Source organism: Triticum aestivum, chromosome 5B, assembly GCF_018294505.1.
Source record: "Triticum aestivum cultivar Chinese Spring chromosome 5B, IWGSC CS RefSeq v2.1, whole genome shotgun sequence".
NCBI lineage: Eukaryota > Viridiplantae > Streptophyta > Magnoliopsida > Poales > Poaceae > Triticum > Triticum aestivum.
Window position 1 is genome coordinate 543,969,476 of NC_057807.1, and position 18,653 is coordinate 543,988,128.

At 46.4% G+C, this 18,653-nt stretch overlaps 1 non-coding gene across 1 annotated transcript; it reads right to left on the reverse strand.

The window, feature by feature from the left end:
* Positions 1–17,734: 17,734 nt before the first annotated feature.
* Positions 17,735–17,816, reverse strand: TRNAS-AGA (transfer RNA serine (anticodon AGA)). The gene has a single exon. It is a non-coding gene; the product is annotated as a tRNA-Ser (tRNA).
* Between the last annotated feature and the right edge of the window lie 837 nt (positions 17,817–18,653).

An 18,653-nucleotide genomic window follows, 5' to 3' on the forward strand; every position in this document is an offset into this window, starting at 1 on the left:
CATAGATCCCGGGCATACCAACACAACATAATAAATTGATCCCATAATAGTTTCCCTTTTTGTGTCGAGCGATAATCCCTAAAGTATTCACGTTGATCCAACGTGTCTCCCATTATAAAGTTGGATGGGGTTTTCTCAGGATTATCAAAGTAGTACATAATATCTTGAACATAATGAGCATCGGGGGTTTTAGGAGTTACCCCATCTCTATGAGTAGCAAGTACACCTAATTTTTTTGGCATTTCGTGTTCCATATCCATAGCTAAAGATAAAGAACAACTTAGAGCAGAAAATAAAAATTACTTAGTGACAAAGCAAACAAGCACACACGAGAATATTCACCCCACGCTATGACTCCCCGGCAACGGCACCAGAAAAAGGTCTTGATAACCCACAAGTGTAGGGGATCGCATCAATTTTTGATAAGTAAGAGTGTCGAACCCAACGAGGAGCTAAAGGTAGAATAAATATTCCCTCAAGTTCTATCGACCACCGATACAACTCTACGCACGCTTGACGTTCGCTTTACCTAGAACAAGTATGAAACCAGAAGTACTTTGTAGGTGTGATTGGATAGGTTTGCAAGATAATAAACAACACGTAAATAAAAGCTAGGGGCTGTTTCGATAAAGATGTAATAAAGTAAATATAGCAAGTGTGGAAAAGTGGTGGTAGGAGTTGTGAAATTGTCCCTAAGAAATTGACTACGTTACTAGACCGGTAATCACTATTGCAATTCTATTTGAGGGAGAAGCATAAGCTAACATACTTTCTCTACTTAGATCATATGAACTTATGATTGGAACTCTAGCAAGCATTCGCAACTACTAAAGATTCATTAAGGAAAAACCCAACCATAGCATTAAAGTATCAAGTCCCCTTTATCCCATACGCAACAATCCCCTTACTCGGGTTTATGCTTCTGTCACTCAAGCAACCCACCATAAAAGAATCATGAACGTATTGCAACACCCTACAGCGGGAATCCCTCACGCTTGCACGACACGGAGGGCACCATAGGACAGCACCAATAATAAAACATGCAACTCAAACCAATCATAGCAATTCATCAATCACCGATAGGACAATAGAAATCTACTCAGACATCATAGGATGGCAACACATCATTGGAAAATAATATGAAGTGTAAAGCACCATGTTCAAGTAGAGGGTACAGCGGGATGCGGGAGAGTGGACCGCTGAATATAGAAGGGGGAAGGTGATGGAGATGTTGGTGAAGATGACGTCGGTGTTGGTGAAGATCGCCGTGATGATGATGGCCCCCGGCAGCGCTCCGGCGCCACCGGAAGCAAGGGGGAGAGAGCCCCCCTTCTTCTTCTTCTTCCTTGACCTCCTCCCTAGATGGGAGAAGGGTTTCCCCACTGGTCCTTGGCTCCCATGGCTTGGGAGGGGCGAGATCCCCTCCGAGATTGGATCTATATCTCTATTTCTGCGTTCTCTATTTCTGCCCCTTCACCGTTTCCTTTATATCTGGAGATCCGTAACTCCGATTGGGGTGAATCTTTCGCTCAGAATTTTCTTGTAAAATTAGCTTTCTTGCGGCAAAATAAGGGCATCAACCGCCTTATGGGTGGCCCACGAGAGTGCCAGGCGCGCCCCCTGTCTTGTGGCCACCTCGGACACTGTTTCGCGTTGATTCTTCCTCCGAAAAATCCCAAATATTCCAAAATAATTCTCCATCCGTTTTTATCCTGTTTGGATTCCGTTTGATATGGGTTTCCTGCGAAACATAAAACATGCAACAGACATGAACTAGCACTGGGCACTGGATCAATATGTTAGTGCCAAAAATAGTATAAAAAATTGCCAAAAGTATATGAAAGTTGAAGAATATTGGCAAGGAACAATCAAAAATTATAGATACGACGGAGACGTATCAGGCACCTCCTCAGGGTTTGAGAGTCATGAGTCGGTGCCTGAATTTCCGTCTCAATGTATTATGGAAGACCTTCCGGTAGTAAAGAAGTCTAGGAAGAAAGCGAGGAAAGGCAAAAAAGCTGATTCTATGATCCAGCTGCCTCAGCAGCCTCGGCTTCAGGACCGTATAGATATCCCCGATGCGGATAAATGGCATATCCTCGGTCAACCAATCCTACCTGCAACAGCGCTACAGGCAGATTTCGCGATCTAAGGAGACTTCATGACGATGTGCTGCGGATAGAGAAAGGCCTCATCGCCTCGTGGATACCCACTCTACGTGGTTAACGTTCCGTGGCAAATGTCGTACGTCGACTCCTTCCCCGCGGATAAGTTCTTCCTTCGATTCGATTACATATTCGACATGTTTCACGTGAAGAAGCTGGATTTTACGTTTGTTCGCCTTTATGCCTTGCACATGAACTACATCATCGGGGTTGAGCAGATACCTCATATCTGTGTCGCTGACCCGTACTACATGCATGAGGGCTTCTTGGGAGTCTGGGCAAAGCACGGTGAATACGCGAGGGATTACATCGTCAGTTTCATGCTCGCCAATAAGGACAAGGAGGCAATTCTCGTGCCTTATCATTCCGTGTAAGCCATCTGCGCTGTTATCCTTCCTTCGATTTCAATCATTCATTTGCACAGTGGAGGCTAATTAATTTGAGGTGTACTTATTTTGCGCAGTGGCGGGTGCGCCGTCCTCATCATCCTCTACCCCCGATTCTCCCACGCTCTTTACTTGGACTCGTCGAAGAACATTCACAAAAAGGATTACACCCACATCAAGGATGTTCTCGATAGTGCTATGTTTTACTACCAAGCACGGGGTGGAGAGGTCAAGGACAAGAACAAAAGGGGCGGCAGGGTCACCTTCAGCCATAAGACCGACTTCTGCTGCATCCAGCAACCGAACGATTCTCTTAATGATGTATTCTATGTCCTACACCACATGCTGGAGTACAGACGGGATCACCAGAACCTTCGCATGTCACCTAGATCCGGCGATGCCCATATTTTGCAATGGGCAAAGGACATAGGAGATATCGAGGATCATCGACTTCGAGCTGAGTTCTATAACATCCAGCGCGAACTTGCCCAAATCATCATGAAGGAGGTCGTCGGAAAAACAGGGATGTTCTACAGAGAAGGACAAATGTCACGGGAAGACGTCCGAACATGGATAGCCTCTCAGTGTCTCGACATGAAGCCTTTCACTAAGCTTGGGGACTATCTCCCTAACATGGATGGATGGCACGACATGGTGGAGTGATTGTCGATATATGACAATGTGTCCGTTAAACTTTGAGTTATGCACGGTGAAACTTTATTTGTTATGTAATTAAACCGTCCTCCTCCTCGACTAGCAAAGATCACTCTAGTTAGGGCATTTTGGGTACGATGAACTTTGTTATTTATGCTTATGATATGTTGTTTCAATTTTTGCCAAGTCTGTCTCTTTCTGTTGCTCAACTATATATTTTGCATATCATTGACTCATGTGATGATGCAAGTGCATAGATCGTAGATGGCGAAGAAGTGCTACGCCAGGAGTATATATACGACGAGTGGCCGGAGTGTCAGGCCTAGGTGTACCGGTTTCCGGTTTCCAAGCGACAGGCAGTAGTTAGTTTAGGTTCACGCTAATGCGAGAGAGGGATACAAACTCATGTACTCAAAGTGATAACTCTTCTCGCGTATATCATTGTTTAGATGGATGACGATGTATTTGCAAGTAATCGAGACTTGTATCGCTATTTTCGAGATGATGACGAGAGACCACTTTGTGTTAGATGATGATTATGATGATGACATGATTTGATGAGACTAATTGTATGTATATGCTATGATTACATTTGTATGTGTATGATATGCTAAACATTATTGTATAAAGCCTATTCAAATACAAAACAAATATGGAGGAAAAAAACTAATAAAACTAGTAGTAGCGAGGGGGGGAAATTTAGCAGTAGCGCCGCCTTACCAGTAGCGCTTCCATGTAAACAGCGCTGCAGATAATATCAGCAGCGCTCTTCTCTAAAGAGCGCTATAGATATTCATGTATAATAGTAGCGTGGGACGACAGACGCTACTGCTATATGTTAGCTGTAGCGCGTTATCAGTAGCGCATTGGCCCGCGCTACTGATAGGCCTAAAACCCGCGCTGCCGCTAGGCTTTTCCCTAGTAGTGTATGTTGAGAAGAATGCCATCAAGCAGCCCTGGGGAGATATATTATACAAAAATCTTCAACCCCAGTCCCTGTTTGAAGCTGTTGATCAAGGTTTCTATCCATGCATGGTTCGCGGGCCACAACCAGAGAATGCTGGCCCATCTTCTTTGCTATGGTGTCGAGAAGACAATCTGTTCAAGCGCAACTTCAAGTTTGCCAAAGATTCTACTGTGAAGAACAAGAAGGCATTTGGACTTGACTTCAACCTTGGTCCATCTGCTCCTCGGGATGATGGCACCCGTGAAGCCAATGAAAACGGAATCGGCCCCTTCTACAACCTCGAAAGCCTCATCACTCACATTGAAGTCCAAGGTGCTAATGTGGATCACTCAGCTGATGACGCATATTCTGATGAAGCGCGAGCTCCTCCTAAGCCACAGAAGCAGAAGAAAACTAAGATTTCAAAACCCTCTGCTGCACCAAAAGCTTCACGTGTGAAGCCATTGGCAACTGCCCCTCCTGCATCAAGTATGCAATCTGAAGACCTCTCTCGCGTCTCCAAGAAGGCCAAGAAGTCTATGCAAAAGAAGAAGCTCATCCCAAGTTCTAGTCAAGCACTGGCCCCAGCTGCCGTTCTAAGGAACGAGAATGAAGCCATTGATCTATCAAGTGACAATGATCTTGGTGAAGATGCTCTTGAGCTGCTGATAAAGAGCAAACAAGAGGCGGAAATCTTCAACGATTTGCCCCTCTTTGATGTGGACATCCTCAACAACTTCATTAATGAATGGTTTGCCAATCCGGATCTCAGCATTGATGATCTTAAACTTCCCATTGGCATCAGTGTTTCTTTCCACAGTGCCATTGGAAATGAGCTAGCTCTAGCTCAGAAGATAGTTGAGCTCAAGAACAAAATTGACTATGAAAAGGCTCAGTTCAAGAAGCACGTGGCCAAGCTCAATGTCACTGATGTTCAGAACTTCAAGAAGCTGTTGCATGATCTCAAGGAAGTGTTTCACAAGAAACATGAAGAAGCAAAAGGTTCAATAGAGCGGATGAAACACCTTGCTGCCAAGTGTGTTCAGGTCACAATGAAGCTGAAAAGCGCAAGGCCCTTGGGCGTCCGGGCATCGATCCCAAGATGGCTGCCAAAAGGAAGAAGCCTACTATGACTCAAGCTGAGGCATCAAGGCAAAAAGCACCTCGCATTGTCTTCCCTGCCAGCATGATAGGCTCGAAGCCTAAGGTCCCCACAGTGGATTCAGAACTAAAGAATACAAGGGCAGCCGAGGCCGAAGCCAGAAAATGCAAGAACAAGAATGCTTCTAATGATGCTCCACTGACCAAGAAGCGGAAGACAGAGTCTTCGAAGAAGAATCGGGCTGCTCCTTCAGAGCCCCTTCTTGTCGAGCCCCTATCAGTTGCTCGTCCTACATCCTCCCACCAAGAGCGTCAGTTAGTTGTTCACGAGCCTGCTTCCATAGAGGCTCCTGAAGCTGAAGAAGTTCCAGCTGTTGACCCCACCGCAGCTGAAGACATTGGTCCCCAAGACAATGTAGTAGATGATGAAGTTCTTCCTCAGATCGAGCACCATATGGTATCATCGCCTGTTCTCACGAACAACAAAATCATCAGCATTGGTCGTCCCTTGATGCCAATTGCTCAGGATGCATCATGGGTTGATCGCCCCCAACCAGAAACTCCAAGTCGAAGCGCACCAAGTACTCCCCCACCTCAAGTCACCAATCCGATACTTGATAATGACGACTATGTGGTCCATCCAACTCCCACTCCAAGAGCGATGCCTGCATTCCGTAGGCTTCGCAAAGGACCAAGGCCACAAGTTGCTATGTTGAGCGATCAGCAGGAGAAGTGCAATCCAACTCAGTAGCACGACAAGTGTTCCCTGAAGCCACTCCTACTGTGAATGTCTCTGAGTCTGAAGCCAAAGCTGCTGAAGACATACCGGCTGCATCAGCCAATGAAAATCAAGAACCCCGTGAAGAAGAAGAGCGTGTTGTCACCCCCCACCAATCAAGGAAATGTTCTCGAGGAGAACGTGTCTGTGCCTGACCCTCCAGCTACTCAAGTGGAGGTTGAAAATACTAAGGCGACCACCAACAACACTACTGAAGCCAATGATGTTGTCATGGCTGAAGCTAATGTGGCGCCTACAGTGAACACGGTGTCTAAAGCCAATGACACACCTGCCACCAATGTGCAGCCTGAAGCCCTTGTCAATGCCACTGCTCCTGTACCGCCTCCAAGGCCACACACCATTGAGCAAGCATTTTATCAAGGCGAGCTTGTCACTGTCAGATGGCCCATTCTGGTTCCTCCGCCTGCTCCTGGACCTCAATTTTATTATCATGTGGAGCACAGGCCTTAGGTCCATAAGCCAAAACCAAGGCTGCCAAGGTTTCCAGGTACTGCATCTGCGCCAGGATCGTTCAACGCAAATGGCTTCATTGAACACAACACTTTCTTTGCTAGAGCCAAGAACCCATATTCAAAGCCTAGAATTTCATCTGATCGGTTCTGGAGCTATCAGCAGGGCAATTATTATTCCTGTGTCTTATACGATCAAGGGCGCATTTTTCTTCATATGCGTCTTGACTGCGAAGCCATTGCTGGACTGCCCTATTTGGAAGAAGCCCTAGACTGCTTCAGAGATGCTGGCCTTCTACAGCTGGTGACCGAAAAGGAAAATTGGAATGAAGAGCTTCTGTTACAATTCTATGCTATACTTCACATCCGCGGCTACAACATGGACATCAAAACTTGGGTCCTTGAGTGGATGACAGGCAATGTGCACCATGAAGCCAAAGCTCTTGATCGCATTGAGCTTACTGACCTGCACACTCCAGGTGAACTATATGAACCTGGTTGTCAGCTTCACTGCAATGCCTTGGAAAGCATATTCCAGAAGCCTGAGCCCAACATGAGCCAAATGTTGAATATGATGAAGCCTCTACCACAAGATGCTGAATATCCTAAGGAATTCTTTGTTAAAGACCTAGAGTATCTGCCCCGCACCATCTATCACATTATCAGGCGAACTTTATGGTCCATCAAAGGACATTCTTCTTCGGCAAAGCTTGAAGGCTCAATGAAGACATTGGTCTTCTATATTCTCAATGGCATCAGCTTCAATGCTCAGCATTTCTTCATTCTCCAATTCGCTGCATCTGGCTCAGATATATTTGGTCTAAAATTCTATGCTCCATGGGTAATGCGTCTTATCAAGCTTCACTCTGCTGTTAACTATCAGCCCTCTGCGCACAACCATCTCATATTCTTGCCATAGGTTGATATGTCTGTCGAGGCCATATACCCAGAGCCTGCCAAGGAGGCAATTTATCTTCACAATGTCGATCGTCAAAGTTTCTCTCAACATGTTGAAGGAGTTCATGCTGCCACTCGTGTTTATCCTTTCGCTGGAAATACACGTGCACCTTGTCGTGCCCGTATTGAAGCCATTGAAAGCACTATTGCTCCAAGGCCTCGGAAGAGATCTCGTGTGCTCAATGACCGAGAGCTTCTTGTGGCCTCGCATCAGAAACACGATAAGCATCATTACTGGCTGAAGCATCAGATGCAGAGTCTCTTGATGGATGTTAATCGCATTCGCAATCTCGCCACCAAGAATGCATTTGTCACTCATGAAACCTGTCGGCGTTCATGGAAGAGTCTGACACTCCTCAGTTGTGAAGATGATCTTAAGCAAGATGGCTTCACAGAGAAATTCAAGTTTGATTCCACTCCTCCCAGGAATGTTGTCTTACGTTGGACTCCTTCACTCAAAGATTCCGAGTACTCCTCTTCGGTAACAACTATCAATGCCAGCATCATCGATGATGAAGACGATGCTACATCACCAACAACCACTTTAGCGCATATCGACACTGCACCAGGCCCGTCTGCACCACCAAACTCCAACATCGACCCTGCTCCTTCTGGGAACGAGTAGACGCTCTATGTCTTCAAACCTTTTTGGTCATTACTAACAAAAGGGGGAGAAGCATATGAGTTGATAGTCTTCAAGAGGGTCCTTATGGGTGGTTGCATTATTTTGCTACATTATTTTTGCCAAGTCTTACAACTCTCGTCTTTTGATACATTTGGTTCTCTGAGTTGTAACACTTAAACTTGATGGTCGTCTGCTACTTTATTTGCTATCCTGTGATGCGATGATAAATTCCGCATGAAGTCATTCTGCAGACGTCCATTTGTCATTATGCATATCATTATCTTTGTTACTTCTTATATACGCATAATGCATTGTCTTCACACTTTGATGATGGCCTCCACAAAGCAAAACATATCATGTGCATTTGCATTCGAACGCAAATCATTTATATGCACATATTCAGGGGGAGCCTCGTTTTATGTTTGAAGACAATACTCACAACACTAAACTTTCACATACTTTTATCCCCGTCGAAAACTTCAACCAGTTTGTCATCAATCACCAAAAAGGGGGAGATTGTAAGTGCATCTAGTGCCACCCCTAGTTGGTATTGGAGTTTTGATGACAAACTTGGTTGAGGGACTAATGTGTTTGTGAGAATTGCAGGATAACACATGTAGTAGTCCCATATTGATTCGGTTTACCTACCAGAGATGACCCCTAAAAATGTGTGAAGACATTGAAGACAATGGTGGTATGTGAACACATTCACATTGAAGACTATGACATGAGAAGACATCGCATGAAGACTATGGAGTGCGAAGACATAGTTGTTTCATAGTTTCCTTTTCTTCTTTGTTGAGTCATAGGAACCACCGTACTATTAAGTGGGGTCCAAGCGAACAAAGTCAGAGTGACTGATGTGATGCTCAACCAAATCCTATGTCTTCGAGCAAAGATAATGAGAGCAAATCTTATCCAGAGCTGGATGAGTCAGCTTTACTTGTAGCCCAAGTCAAGCTGTCGCGTGTGTTCGAAATCTGACCGTTGGACACGTGTCAGTTCCTTAGTGACCCAGGGTCATTTTGGACAAATCAGGTCGGGTTGCCTTTTGGCTATAAATAGCCCACCCCTACACCATAAATTGGTGGCTGCTCAGAGTTATTGCACGACTTTTGTCGTTTGAGAGCAACCCACCTCCGAACCCTTTGAGAGAGAGAATCCTTGCGAGGACAAAGCCCAAAACACCCAGAGCCAAAGAGTGTTAGACATCACTGAAGTCTTTATGTCCGCATGATCTGAAGACTTATTACACTTGAGGACTGTGAATCCTCCAGCCGGTTAGGCGTCGCGTTCTGAGCATCCAAGAGTCATTGTGGATTGCCGGTGAACAAAGTCTATGAAGGTTTGGAAGTCTCCCTTGAAGACTTACCAGAGTGATTGGGCAAGGACTAAGTGTTCTTAGCTCAAGGGGAATAAGGTGAAGACGCGTTCTTCTGAGTTAAATCTCAGCCTCCCTAACCAGACGTACAGTTGTCACAACAACTGGAACTGGTCGAACAAATCCCTTGTCCTCTGCGAGCAACTGGTTCTACCCTACCTCTCTTGCTTTACTTACAATTTGTCTTCGTGAAGTATTTGCCTACTTGCGTTATCTGTTTGACTTCATTGAGTGAAGACAATTGTCTGTTTGGCTTCATGCTATCTTCCATCCCGATCCAATCTACCTAGCCGCTTATAGTCTTCGTGCTTTCACTTCATTGCTTACTTGACTATGGCTTGTCTAGTGTAGTCTACCTTCCGCTGCATATCAATAGGTTCATTTCTATCGTTTGTCTTCAAAACATCCATGTTTTGAAGACTTTCGTAAAAATCGCCTATTCACCCCACTCTAGTTGAATACTAGCACTTTCAGGTCCTCCAAGCACCGGCGTCGCCGCGACCTCTTCATGCCGTCGCGGATGACCTCGGTGGCAGGTGGCATCGCGCCAGCGCCCGCCGTACCACGTGCCCCCCTCTCGACACTCCCAAATGTGGTGTGGCCGAAGAAGGGCAAGGTTTTCGCGAAGAAGAAGAAGGCGGCGGACGGCTCCGGCTCCTCCAAGCAGTCGAGGAAGAAGCTTGCAGGGCGTGCGACGGGCGCGATGGCTACCGAAGCACCGACGAGCTCACTCATTGAGCCGGCGGCCGACGCGCACAATGTGTTTGTGGAAATGCCCGAAAGGTATAAAATTTCGCCAACTTTTTTGTTCTTGTTATTTTTTGAATACATACATATAGATAGCTTATTGCATTGTTCTACATACTTTGTAGTGTCAATGATGATGCATACATGTCAACTATGGGTGTTGGCTCCAACAATTCGCATTGGTCTCAAACCAATGACATGCATTTTGAAGACCATGAGTTCGAGGTGGACGAGGATGGTGAGGGCATTGTCAACGCACCGAAGGGAAGAGCAGGCAACTACACCAATGGCGAAGACGTTGTGCTATGCAAAACTTGGTTGGACGTGTCGAGGGATCCATCCGTTGGAGGTGGTCAAAGTAGAGATGCTTATTGGCTTCGGATGAAAGAGTACTTTGATCTATGCAACATGAGTGGAATTGACCGCTCTGATCATTCTCTTCGCTCCCGGTGATCGACAATCAACAAGGATTGTCAACAATGGGTGACCGCACAAAAGGCGGTTGACAAGTTGAACCCACGTGGCACCAATGATGAAGATAGGGTAAGTGCTTCATCATTCATGTTCATCATGCTTGTTTTTGGTGTTCCTTGTGATAACTTGTTTTGTTTTCATGTAGTTAAATATTGCACAAAATTTGTTCAAAGGAGAGCAGAAGAGGACCAAGAAGGGGAATATCAAGAGAGAAGGTCATTTACCTTGCATCATTGCTATGAAGTATTGAAGGATGATGAGACATGGAAGAAGCGTGAAGATATTGATGATTTGGATTTGAGCAAAAAACGCAAGCGAATAATTGATTTGGAAGATGTTGATGAGGAGGATGCATCAAGTGATGATGGCAAGAGAAGCCCCACACCAAACTCGGTTTCATACTCGAAGCCAAAATGACCGGATGGCACCAAGAAAGATGCAAAAGAAAAGAAGAAGAGGAAAGGAGGTGATGAGCTCAAAAATGCTATGGAAGCAATTTTCAACGCAAGAAAAGAAGCCAACGAGGTGAGTAAGATGGCAAGGAACCAAGATGTCGCAGCCGAGGAGAGGAGGGTGGCGGTCGAGGAGAGGAGGGTGGCAGCCGAGGAGAGGAAAGTGGTATTGGAGGAGAGGAAGTTGGGCATGGAGGAGCAATCTAAATTGTTGGAATGGGAGAAGCACTTGTTCTTCTTGGACACATCTATGTTCAATGATGCGCAAAAGGAGTATGTCAATCTTGCTCGTGAAGACATTTTGATCCAAAAAGAGTCGTGATTCGCGCAATGGGTGGCGGTGGCCTAGGCGGCATGGGTGGCGGTGGCCTTGGCGGCATGGGAGGCATGGGAGGCATGGGTGGCATGGGTGCCATGAGTGGCTTTGGAGCTAGCATGGGCGGCATGGGTTCCATGGGTGGCTTTGGAGCTACCATGGGAGGCATGGGTGGCTTCGGAGCACCTCCGAGCAGCATGGTCGGCATGTGTGGCATGAGTTTTGCGTCTCTCATTGGAGGCATGGGTGCACCTCCGGGCGCCGCTGTGCCACCTTCGCATGAGGATGCCGTTGAAGATCTTGCCAACACCTTCCGAGCTTCACGTGATGAGGATGCGGCACTCAACAATGAAGAGAAGGAGAAAGAATCATCTTCGGAGGAGTTGGATGAATCGGAGGAAAATGAGGATGAAGACAAGGATGAGGCTTGATTGTTGTGCCTTTCGTTTGTCTCATCAACTTGGTTTGCATTTTGAACTTGGTTGAATGATGTTGTTGGCATAAATTTGAACTTGTGGGCATGAACTTTTGGTCGTCAACTTGTTTGTGATTTAAATTATATGCCATGTCTTTGTTTGGTGATGTGTGAAATTTATTTTGTGTCCAAAATGCAACAAATGTGGCATGCACGGGCTGCTCGCGTGTGCTGCATTTTAGCGTGTTGCTCGAGCTGCGCGTGCTGTATTTTAGCGCGGCTGCTGGAGTCAGCGTTGTGCGCCGTGCCAAACCTGACGATGGGCGCGCCGCAAACCAGCTTTTAGCGCGCCGCCCGTTGCGTGACTGTTGGAGATGCTCTGAGTCCTAGTTATTCTATCACATGCTATTTGCTATATTTGAACCATTCGATATGTATAAATTTGGATAATTCAGTTTGTAAACTATATTCTTGATCTGCTTAAACGTTCAAATTTATGTTTAGTTTCTATATTTGTGCTAATATGTAGTTGTAATGTATACTAGAATTGCAAAGTTTAGAAAACAAAATTTTACTTTGTTACATATAGGAGACCGGCAAGGTCCGTCCAAAACTTAGTGAAGTAAATTACTCCACTAAGAGTTTACTTCACCAGATACTCCACTATGTTTAGGGGTCCGATTAGAAATGCGCTAAGGGCATCTCGAAAGCGGGCCCTCAAACCACCCGCAACCATCCATACTCTGCGGTTCAGATGTGTTTAGCCATTCAATGCGAGTCTGTATCGGTCTGCCAAATGGTTGAGGTGCATTTTTTCGTGCAAACTCGAGATAAACATGAAGGGAAATTCAGCGCCCGCCACGCCGGCCATCACCACCGCGAGCTGGTGCAATCGTTGCACGTGCGGTCGTCGCCAAAGGGGCATGAGGCCGAGGGTGAGCCCATACATGAGCCCCGCAAATAGCACCAGCACCACGATGATGGCGATGTGCTCGAAGAACGCCCCCCACAGCAGCGGTACTCCAGCGCCATCCGCCTCCAAGCTTCCTTCCGGCGTCACGCCTCTCCGACGCTGCCGCGAGCTGCTGCTGCAACTCGAGCAAGTGGAGGACCCGATTGCTTTCTCTTTTATGTGTGAGGGTGTTTCGTCCTATTTAACAGAGTTCTTTTTACAAGTTCAATTCGTTTATACAGGGTCTGTTCTGCCAACACACAAATCGTACCGTCTAAAAAAATCCGTATTGTAAATTCTCACAAATTCATCTTAAGGGAAACGTGTACTATTTTTAGAGGACAAGGTTTTAGCGGATCTGCGAGAAATGCTCTAATACATGAAGCTCGCTAGGCCCTTCAGGTCTCTCTCTTTCTTCCTTTCTTGCACAGTACCAAAGTAGCAGAAAAGTAGAGAAGCATTGAATTTGGACAGGATGCTTTTCTTGCGATCAGAGCAAGGGACTAAAGATAGATATGCTTTTCTTAATTCATTGTTTTAGTTTTGCTGCATCGTAGGGCATCTTCGATCCCCAATAAACCTTTAGAGAAGGGAAATAGGCAGCTAACCGCATCTAACCGATCAGTCAAACCCTGGAAAATTTTACCAATGAAAAGAAAAAAAATAGGCAGTGTATTCGGTGTCAAACAAGTAACAGTCCAGCCATGTTCACCGCGATCAAGCAACCACATGAGGCTGTCCGAGGAAGCCGAGCGGGAGCCGCCAGAGCAGTTGGCTCAACGCCGGGAATGCCGTCAGCATTGCGCCGCCCCTGAGTGCGAGGAGCGCCCTAGAAGAGGGGCTTGCTGTTGTACGCCTCGGCTGTGGATGCCGAGAAAATAAAAGGTTGAGAACTTCAGAAATGAAGCAAATGGAACTTGTGAAATTCAAATATTCTACCTGCAACTAGAAGTTAAAACTAACATTGAATTTGTAGGCCAGTAGAACCGAGTATAGCAGAGCCACTTGTACTGTACCGAGGCGGCAACATCATGAGAACATGTCTAATTTGAACGACAAAATTAAGTTCGGTAGTCTGAACCATGAGCTGCTTGCTGAAATCCGCTTGGGCCAGGCTAAAATTCATGGGAGTTTAGTAATTAGATCAAACGGTTTATAGTTTCCCAAAATGCACCGTGGCATTCATCGCAAAAAAATGCACCATGGCATTGCTTCAAATTGTCATCCCATGATCAAAAAGTCAATTCATCAGCGAAAATACACTGATCTTCTTTTCTTGTTTCTAGACCACATTGCTCACCTCCAACTATTAGGGCGTCGATCCGCAAACCTCTTGCAACCTAGAGATCGTACTACAATAACACTATATGATACACATCAATCAACTCTAATTTCACCACAAGTATCCGTGAGTTAATTATTCGATATGCATCAAACAATTTTAAATTTATCATATTGAATCCAACACAAATAACTTCAAAAATTACCGCAAATTTCTATCGGAGAAAGTAGAGTAAATAGCATAAAGCTACTACTTTACAGGTTAGGGTTCCAAAAAACTATCAAATTTATTTTTTTCGCTAATAACTACGAAGTTAGGGGTCGGCTGTTTCAAAAAACACAAAACGCTCGGTGCTTTACAATTGATCATCATTATGACAATTGGGGCCCGCATGTAAGAAAACTGATAGAGTGGACTATTAAGTTGCACGTTATGACAAATGGGACCCATGTGTCAGCCTCACAAAAATCCCCAATACAAAAAAAAAACAAAATCCCTAATTCCATGTGTCGGCCTCGACCCTACGAAATCGAGCGGCGTCAACTACTGCGACCCTTCATTGATGCTTGCCGGAAGGAGGTCGCTGACCGCTGGCCTCTCCCCTCCATCCTCCATCATTCTAGAATGGGAGGAGCCGGCTAAGTGGAGGGTGGAGGCGCTCCGACGTCGGGTGGAGGCGCTCCGGCATCGGGAGGAGCCCTCCTTGTGAGCCGCAGGAGGGGCTGGCGAGGGAGCTCAGCCTCCACCTCCTGGTGCCCCAAGCTTTAGGTGGTCGATGTCGATGCGGGGCAGGGGTCAATGTGACGATGCAAAGCGGTTGCCGGCGACGTGCTACGACACGGAGAAGACGGGAGTTCTGGTGGCGGCGTGGCAGTTCGTGCGGCGGCCCATCCCGCGGTTGGACCTGGCTTGGCGTGCGGCAGGTGGTGGAGGTGGTGGAGAAGGGAGAGAAGAAAAAATAAGAGGAAGAAGAGAGAACTTACATGTGGGTCCCACATGTAAGCTAACGGTCAAACAAAACAGTCAAACAAATAGAATGTTTAGGAGTGGGTCTGACCTATCAGAAAACGGCTTAAATAGCTAACAACGAGCGTTTTGTGTTTTTTTGAAACAGCCGACCTCTGACTTGGTAGTTATCAGCGAAAAAAATAAATTTGATAGTTTTTGGGAACCCTAACCTGTAAAGTAGTAGTTTTATGCTATTTACTCGAGAAAGTAGGATGAAGACGTATATCAACCTATGTGCCTAGATTACCTCAATATCACTACGAGAATCCGCAAGTTGAATACCGTAACATATATCAAGTGACTCAATAGAATACCCCGTTGTCACCACGGATATCCACATGTAAGACATACATCAAGTGATCTCTAATCCAAAATATTAAATGTGATAATAATGAAACCTCAAAAGGCAAGACTCAATTCATCACAACAAAAATAGAAAGGGAAGAACATCATATGATTCCATTATATTAACAAAGCTCATGGTACATCAAGATCGTGTCCTATAAATATCATGAGAGAGAGAGAGAGAGATCAAACACATGGCTACTAGTACATACCCTCAGCCCCGGGGGTGAACTACTCCCTCCTCGTCATCGAGACTGCGGGATGAGGAAGATAGCCTCTGGTGATGATTTTCCCCTCCAGTAGGGCGTTGAAAAAGGGCTTCGGATGAGATATCTTCGGAACAGAGCCTTCTGGCAGCGGTCTCAAAGTGCTAGGTTTCTTTGTAGGGATTTCTGGATTTATAGGGATTTTCAGCGTTGGAATCACGCCAATAAGAGTTACGAGAGGCCCACGAGCTCGGGTGGCACTCCCTAGCCCCTAGGGTGTGCGGGGGTGAGCTTGTTACCACCTCATGGGTCTTCTGGTCCTTACTCGAAGGTTCGGCGGTCTCTTATGTTCCAACATAAAAATCACCGTAAATTTTCGTGACACTTGGACTTCGTTCGGTATGGATTTTCTGGAAAATCAATAACATGCAGAAAACAACAATTGACACTGGGCACTGGGTTAGTAAGTTAGTCCCCAAAACTCATATAAAAATGCATCAAAACCATATAATTTTTTTGTAAACATGCATGAATACTTCATAAATTCTAGACGTTGGAGACGTATCACCCTATGCGTGCTGGAACAAGCCTCATGCGCTGCCAACACCAATTCGGTGTGTGAGCACGGTCCTCACCCATGGTGATGCTGGCATGGACCAATGACAATGGTGACGCCGGCTCGTCGTCAGTCACGTCCTCCATTGAGACGTCCGCAACGCCGGCCTCCGTCTGCCCACCGTCCTGCCAGACGGTTGCAATGGCGGTGATCTCTTCTTTCTTCTTAGACGAGAGGCTATCCCAGACGGCTTTGGAGCTCGAGAAGGCCATGGCAGACGTGGTGTAGAGAGGAGAAAGGGAATGGAGGATGATGGATGGGCCGGGGTTATGGCCGGGCATGCAGTTTATATAGTGAGTGGATGACAGGGCAATCGGCGAGGTGATTAATGGTGGACGGCAGACGGACGGACGAGTGATGCCGGCTCATTGTTCCTTGGCAATCGCACACATGTTTAATGTAGGCACGCAGACGAATGATCTGTCGTTTGAACTCGGGGCAGCCGCATGCACAGGGAAGCAGCGAGGGTGGCGCTCTCAGCTGGCGTGCCATTTCAGTAGTGAAGCGTTGTGAGAGGTCGCGTCGCTCTGAGCCGACATGAATGCGGCACTGGTGCACTGGAGCGGCGCTGACCTTTCTGGGCTAGAAAGCATGTGGGCGCGGGAGAGGGGGTTTTGGTGGGCCAGGTTAGTTAGACGCGGTCGACAACTGTCCGAACAGCTGCAAAGCCCTCCAATCTGTCTTCGGATTGTGGGAAAAAAGTATGTCCAGACCATCGAACGGATTGATGCACACTCGCTTTGGATGACAAAGCACGCTCGGAAGATGCCCTTAGTCGCATTCTTATCAAATTGTTGTAGCAGCTGGCCAGCCACTGTGTTGTAAAAAAAAGGAGGAAAAACACATGTAAATTTTGTTTGGGTTAGTTCTTTTGTTCCTTCGGAAAAAAATGAGCAAGTACAGATCTGAGGTCGTAATGGTCGAAGCATGTGGCATTCGGCATTCGGCGCTCTCAGCTGGCGTGACATTTCAGTAGTGAAGCGTTGTGAGAGGTCGCGTCGCTCTGAGCCGACATGAATGCGGCACTGGTGCACTGGAGCGGCGCTGACCTTTCTGGGCCGGAAAGCATGTGGGCGCGGGAGAGGGGGTTTTGGTGGGCCAGGTTAGTTAGACGCGGTCGACAACTGTCCGAACAGCTGCAAAGCCCTCCAATCTGTCTTCGGATTGTGGGAAAAAAGTATGTCCAGACCATCGAACGGATTGATGCACACTCGCTTTGGATGACAAAGCACGCTCGGAAGATGCCCTTAGTCGCATTCTTATCAAATTGTTGTAGCAGCTGGCCAGCCACTGTGTTGTAAAAAAAAGGAGGAAAAACATGTAAATTTTGTTTGGGTTAGTTCTTTTGTTCCTTCGGAAAAAAATGAGCAAGTACAGATCTGAGGTCGTAATGGTCGAAGCATGTGGCATTCGGCATCGATTTCCCTGCAGTATTTCGAAGGGAAATGTTAAGAAAAAAATAGTCGGCAGGATTCGAACCTGCGCGGGCAAAGCCCACATGATTTCTAGTCATGCCCGATAACCACTCCGGCACGACCACTGCTTGCCATTGTCCTTCTCACAGGATAATAGAGCGGTCGGAAGTTATTGAAGATTACCTGAGGAAGCCGAGCAGGAGCCGCCAGAGCAGCTGGCTCGACGCCCGGAATGCCGTCAGAATCGCGCCGCTCCTGACCGCTGAGTGCGAGATACGCCGCAGCTAGGAGGCCCATGGCCTCGGATGCCAGCCAGACGCTTGGCTTGAGGTCAGGGCCCTCCATTGCTACAACTCCTACTGAGCAGCACACATCAACCTGAGAAGATAACAAGTTCAGAACTTGACGTGTGAAGTAAATGGAGCTTGAGAAATTCAGAGATGCTGCCTGCAACTAAGGTAGTCAAACTGAACTCTGAGCTGCTTGCTAAAATCCGTTTGGGCTAGCTAGTTCACCACAGCTATTACTGCTCGTACTCCACTGCAAACACCCCACAATAAATCAAGTACGCGTGGCGTGGCAGTCAACTCTGATCAGTAAGCTCCACAAATCTTGAACTAGAAGAATCTAAGCACTCGGCATCCAAAGAGCAAATCGATACCACGACGTGGCAGCGGTTCTTGTTTCGAGGGCAACGATGGTCAATCGGCGAGGACTTTGGGTAATTTTGCTCGGCGTGGTTTATATACTAGTAATATGGATGGATCGAAGGAGTATTAAAGATTAAACAACACGGTAATGTTAATTAAGTAGAGTTGTACCATGCATGATAATATCCAAGCCATGGTTCTAGTGTTAGGATAAATATTATTTGCACTAAGCTAGCAAGTATATAAGTTACAACTCTGAAGGGTGTAGCCACATTGAAACATAGTCCCAACCCGTCGTGTAGTATCCTGTCC